The sequence below is a fragment of the Lygodium microphyllum genome, chromosome 4, assembly GCF_053477565.2.
Source record: "Lygodium microphyllum isolate KBCC chromosome 4, Lygodium_microphyllum_v1.1.10, whole genome shotgun sequence".
NCBI classification, from domain to species: domain Eukaryota; kingdom Viridiplantae; phylum Streptophyta; class Polypodiopsida; order Schizaeales; family Lygodiaceae; genus Lygodium; species Lygodium microphyllum.
In genome coordinates, this window is record NC_141138.1 from 49,476,674 (window position 1) to 49,482,673 (window position 6,000).

General features: G+C 35.0%; 1 protein-coding gene across 3 annotated transcripts in view; it reads left to right on the forward strand.

Moving 5' to 3' along the window:
• Positions 1-5,530, forward strand: part of LOC148037014 (uncharacterized) — a 291,479-nt gene extending 285,949 nt beyond the window's left edge. For 2 of the 3 annotated variants that reach the window (XR_015690559.1, XR_015690551.1), the window contains exon 16: positions 5,300-5,530. The gene's annotated coding sequence lies outside the window, so the exon portion shown is untranslated. The remainder of the gene's footprint in view (positions 1-5,299) is intronic. The other variant, XR_015690555.1, reaches the window with a different exon arrangement.
• The last annotated feature ends 470 nt before the right edge of the window (positions 5,531-6,000 follow it).

A 6,000-nucleotide genomic window follows, 5' to 3' on the forward strand; every position in this document is an offset into this window, starting at 1 on the left:
ACCAATATATTACCTTTTGTAATTTGTATTCCATTCTTTGTATGCCTTTAATGCTTTTTCAGTCACATGATTACTTAGCTTTGGTTCCTTTTCTTCACCTCAAATAAACTTGTGGAGGTATTTTCTAAGAACGAAGTTTGTTGCATGGAACTTCCATGATGGGCAGTTGTTTTTGTCTAGCTTTTTCTCGGTGATAAGATTTCCACAGTTCTTAGCCATTATGGCACACCAAACAACAACCAAAACTTATACAACTCTTAACAAGATGTGTACAACAACAAACTAGATAGCCTTTTTCAGTGATTGCTTGATAATATATATAATATGCAACTTGTTTCAGAAGTAGATAAACCTTGTGTTTGCTTCTTGACAAACACCTCAAAACTTATATATCTAAAATATGTAATTCACATACTGGAGAATGGCTGATACAATTGAAATTATAGTATGTCATCCTGATACTATTATTCGCAACCCTACGGAGCTAAAACAGGACCCAAAATAACCTCAAATGGCCAAAAATACAATGTGATAGCCCTAAAGGATTTATATATAGAATATATATTGTTCTGCTTGCTCACTAAATCTCATAGCAATGTGGTTTTTTTACTCCACCCTGATTTAGGTGCTTCCATAGGCACTATACAAGGGACAGAGAAGAGAAAGGATGGAGGAGCTTCTTACCGCTTACTTGCTTGCTCAAATCCTTGCTATTTCTCATTCTCTTTAGCCTTCAAAACTAGCCTCTCTTAGTGGCATCGCTCTTACTACTTGCTTGCTTGCTTGAATCCTTGCTATTTCTCCTTCACTTTAGCCTTTGAAACTAGTCTCTCTTAGTGGTGTTGCACTGATACCATGTCACAAATCGTATGGTGGGGGGGCTTACTTGAGCTAGTATGCCTAATACACATAATACACACAAGAGGAAGCTCACTTGAAAACACAAGAAGAGAGATAGAGAACAAAATGTTTTCTTGCTAGTTTTCCTTCCTTCTTCCTCACACAATGCATTACAAACAAAGTATAGATAAGATACAATATAAAGGAAAGTGGCCTACTAAGTTAAATAATACATAATTGACAACATTAATTGGCTGGTGCTTTAACTATGCTAGATGTAAGTAGGTGTAACTAACCGAGTATACTAAGTGATAAGTTAGAGGCCATGTGAGGATCATAACAACCACTGACATGCTAAGTGTAGATGTGTGGACCTATCCTAACTAGGTGGTCCATCATCAATATCCATACATGTTGAGCTTGCCATCTCAATATCACCTAAATAAATATGTATTGGTCTTCATCCATGGATATTAAAACACAAAAAACTATGATGGAATCAAAGTATAGAGACTCCCCATTAACCTAATATATCACTGCAATAATGCAAAGCATAGATATCGATTATGTAAAAAAAGTCACCTTATAAAACAATGGCCTTCTAATGTGTTACATTGGTGCACTTTACAAAAATAATTGCCACATGCTAGTATGATAATTGGTTTTGAATCCCCATTAGCATATTAGAGAGCTCTATTCCCTTCCCATTAGGAAGCTCACCACATCACTTTGTTACATTATTGATACCTACCAATAACAATAAAGTGTTACATTATAAGACCCCATTACTTTGTGGGATGCTTTGACTCTGTGTGTGTGTGTGTGTGTGTGTGTGTGTGTGTGTGTGTGTGTGTGTGTGTGTGTGTGTGTGTGTGTGTGTGTGTGTGTGTGTGTGTGTGTGTGTGTGTGTGTGTGTGTGTGTGTGTGTGTGAAGTTTAGAATTGTAGAAATGTGCACATGCAACTTGAGAAGAAGATTTAGAGCACATGACACAAAGTGTATTGAGAGATCTCAAAATAAAAGATTTGCAAGACTAAATATGTCCTATAAATAAAAGTTTTACAAGACTAAGTATGCCCTATAAATAAGTTTTTCAACAATATTCTCTAGCAAGGTATCATCCTTAGGCAAAAGGCCATGGTAGTACTGTGGAACTTTAGAAGTTCAAGATATAGCAAAAGCATTGAAGTATCAAGAATTTAGATTGGGTTAGATTTCTCACTATTAGAGATAACATGTTGCTCTCATTTCATTTCATAAAAGTTCAAAATAGTGTAATATAATTATTCATATATTCTTTACAGAGAGAGAGTGTGTGTGTTTGTGCACACACACACACACACACACATACATACATACATACATACATACATACATACATACATACATATATAAGGACAATGGAAAAAACCTCCTATAGAGGAGAAAATTTCTCGAGCGGTCCTTTATACACATCACTACACCAAATATGCTATAAAATCTCCTTGGGAGTGATGCGAAGAATAGGAAATGGTATAAAATCCCCTTGGAAAAAACCTCCTATAGAGAGGAGAAAAGTTCCCTAGTGGTCCTAAGTGTATTCATACACATCACTAACAAATATGGTATAAAATCCCCCTAGGAGTGATGCGTTGAATAAGAGATGGTACTTATGTATAGGGAAGTGCCAAGCTTGATGGCTTACAATCAGTCCACAAAGGAGAGAGATCCCAAACCTTTGTGAAAAGCTTTGAACTTCTCACAAGGTTAAGCCTTTATGAAAAGATCTACAAGGTTGTCCTATATTTACACATTGGCTAAGCTAATCTCTTCTATAAAGAGTCTCTTCTAGTCATAAATGATAATGCATCTCAATGTGCAAGTACAAGCATGGAACACTAGGTTCCATGCAATGTCCAATGTGAATTGATTTTCAATGAAGATGGTGGTGGTGGTCGTGGATGAATGTCCACCCAAATCAGCCAAAAGGCATGTAAGCCAAACACACTCAACCATAGCTATGAAATCTGCCCTTTGCTTTAGTAGTGGCTATTGGATTCACTATAGGTATGTACACTTGCTATGGTGGCCAAGATACTAAATTTTAGGCTACATACACTACGATTACGTAGAACATGCAGATAGTAGGAGCTCCACCTCTAGCCTATGTCTTCATCTTTACTAGTGGTATTGTTTCTTAGATGTCCAAGAAGGTGCAAAAATGCATGGCCTACTAAGGTTGAGTACATTGTAGCCATTGAGGCTTGCATGGAGGCCCTATGGTTAGGCCATCTAGACCTTGGTATGACTATGACTCCTATATTGCATTCGAGCTCTATGAGTGCCATTCAATTGGACCATAATCCGATCTTCCATGCAAAGAGCAAGCACATTGAGGTCCATTATCACTTCATCAGAGAGGTGGTTGAGGACAAGTAAATAGAGCTTATCAAGATCTTAACTGATGAGAATCTTGCAGATCTTCTCATTAAAACTCTTCTAGTGGAATGTTATACCTTCATTAAGAAGATGATGGGTGTAGGATGAGATGACATCTATTTCTCATCGGATTGTACTTATATGTGCACTTTGCACTTTGTAACTTATTTTTTTATTTTCTCCACATCCAAGCACATTCTCCTTTAAGTGGGAGATTGTTGGGGGTTAAAGGTTGCTTGTGTCTAGGTGCCTATATTTACTTGTACTTATTACCTATAGACATGTACACTGCACATGGTAGCCACACCTATCATTGTCACTTTATTCTTTATTCTTTACATGACAACAAAATAAGGGAAGGCAAGTCACATATTGTGACTATTGGATTTCCCACATACCATCTCTCTCTTCTTTGCTCGAACCTCCATAGCTCTTACTTTTCTCTTGCTTTGGCTTGTGCTTCCACTCTTGCTCCACTTTTCATGACAAGAGGAGTTATTTGTACATGTCATTATACTTTCCTTATAAGCATGTATAAGAGAAGTGACCAAATTGCATACATAAATAATATATTTGTGGCATCATCATTAAAGTGCCATATATCTAAATCTACAATAGACATGGAAGAAAGATCTAACTACAATGTACAGTAAATGCCCACTCTATATCCTATACAATATTTATAGATTTTGTTTTAGAAGAAGAGGCATCTAGAGAATCCATATTGGCCTCTTTCTTGTAAGCCTCTTTTGCAAGAAGCAGTTTAGGATAGTCCTAGATAAGATAATCTTTCACCTTATAATATATGTAATAGTTCCGGGACTAAAAATTGGCACTGGCTGATCCGGACTCCTAGACACACCAGATGACCCCACGCGGCCTCATGGCTATGAGTGTTTGGGTATTATACATGACTCCTCTAAGCATTGTGTTCATACATATGATTTCTAAATTATAGTCCAACAAAATCACCCTTCCCAACTCTAAGCAAAGGGAGTCTAAATATTTGACCAAACCCTAATTACCTCACTACGATACACAAATATTTGATTCTTCATTGAAAACATGTAGAATTTTACTATTCATTTCATGTCTATGTCTCATATGTACCAATTTTTATATTTTATGTCATTTTTAAAATAGAAACTATCCTTACCCACCACTTTAACACAAAAGTGAGCTTACGCTAACACTAAACTCCATGTCCTACTGCTCACTACACATTTATCAATGTTCCCCTAATTTTTCTAGTTTTAAAGGCTCAAAATCTATTTTTTTCTAAATTTTCTTTTTTTTATTTTTCTCAATTAGTTTTGGCATAATTACTAATAATTTTTGTAAATTCTGATCATAAAATAGAGAAACATAGCCATGGCAATCAACATACTTCATTTTTTCCACATACACAATTACTTTCACCAATTTTATATATTATAATCATATTTCTCAATTTTATGTGTATTTTTCATGACTTAGATAATTAACATTTTCACTATTATAATGTCAGATTCTAAATTTTCTACATGATAGCACTTAGACATGTCACTATTGAGTGTGGAAATGATTTGTTTTTTGGGCCATTTTTTGTTGTTTTTGTTGCTAAATGGTTGTTTTTTGTGATTGATTGTTTGAATTTGAATATGTTTTGAAGTGTTTGGAATGGTTTGAGTATGTTTGAATGGTTTATGTTGGTTTTTTATGAGGATATGTTGTTTTAAAGGGTTCTATGATTATCTTTGTTTGGTTCTGTAAGGTCTTATTTTCTTCTGTTTCATTCTATTGTATTTTTGTTTTGGGAGTTGAGATGGTTGAATGGATGTTTTGAGATATGGTTGAGGTTGTGTTAAAAGGTTTATGAAAGATTGAATTGGTTTTGGTTTGGTTTTTGTGGTTTTTATAGTCTTTGTTGATATTATGTAAGGTTCTATAGCTTCTGTAGTTATGTTCTTCTGTTGTTCTGTTGTTCTATGGTTTGTGCTGTTTGTTTTTGTTGAGTATTATGTTGGATGTATGGATATTTTGAAAAGTATTCTTGTCTTAGAAAAGGATGAATGGAAGCTCTATTCAAGCTAATTGAAGTGAAGAAGTAGGTGATGAAGATTCATTGAAGGTCAGAGAAGAACAGTGATAGAAGCCAAATCTCATAGGACACTATGATATCTCTGGTGCCTCTTTACATCTGACACACCTTTTGGGAGGTGTATCCACGACCTAAAAATGATTATTGAGAGTCATTATTGATTATTGTAGTGAGGAGATGATGTACTATGGATTGAGAGAGAGAGAGAGAGTCAGAGATAGCCAATTCCATTAAAAACAATGTATCTTTCTTTAAAAGATTGAGAGAGAGAACTATGAAGACAATGAAGATAACTCATATGTGATTGCTTCCATTCAAAAGTGGTGTATTCTTTTGTATTTCTTGTTCTATTGATGAATTCTATGAAGATGTTGAAGATTATGGTCGATTCTATTAAATCCGTGGGAGATATCTACTATGATGCTGCATGAAGACTTGTTCTTTTTCTTGTTGTTTCTCAAAAGAATGAAACAAAAGCTTGTTGATGTTACAAGATAGATTTTCTTATAGTAGAAACCCCTTTTCCTTGGTGTTCTTCTTGGGGCTCCATGTTTTTGCACATACTATTTTCACATTAAATTTCATCCCATATGCATCTCATTTTCATGATCAAACAATTAATAGAACCAAATTTTCATGAAAACCAATACTTATTGAGATTT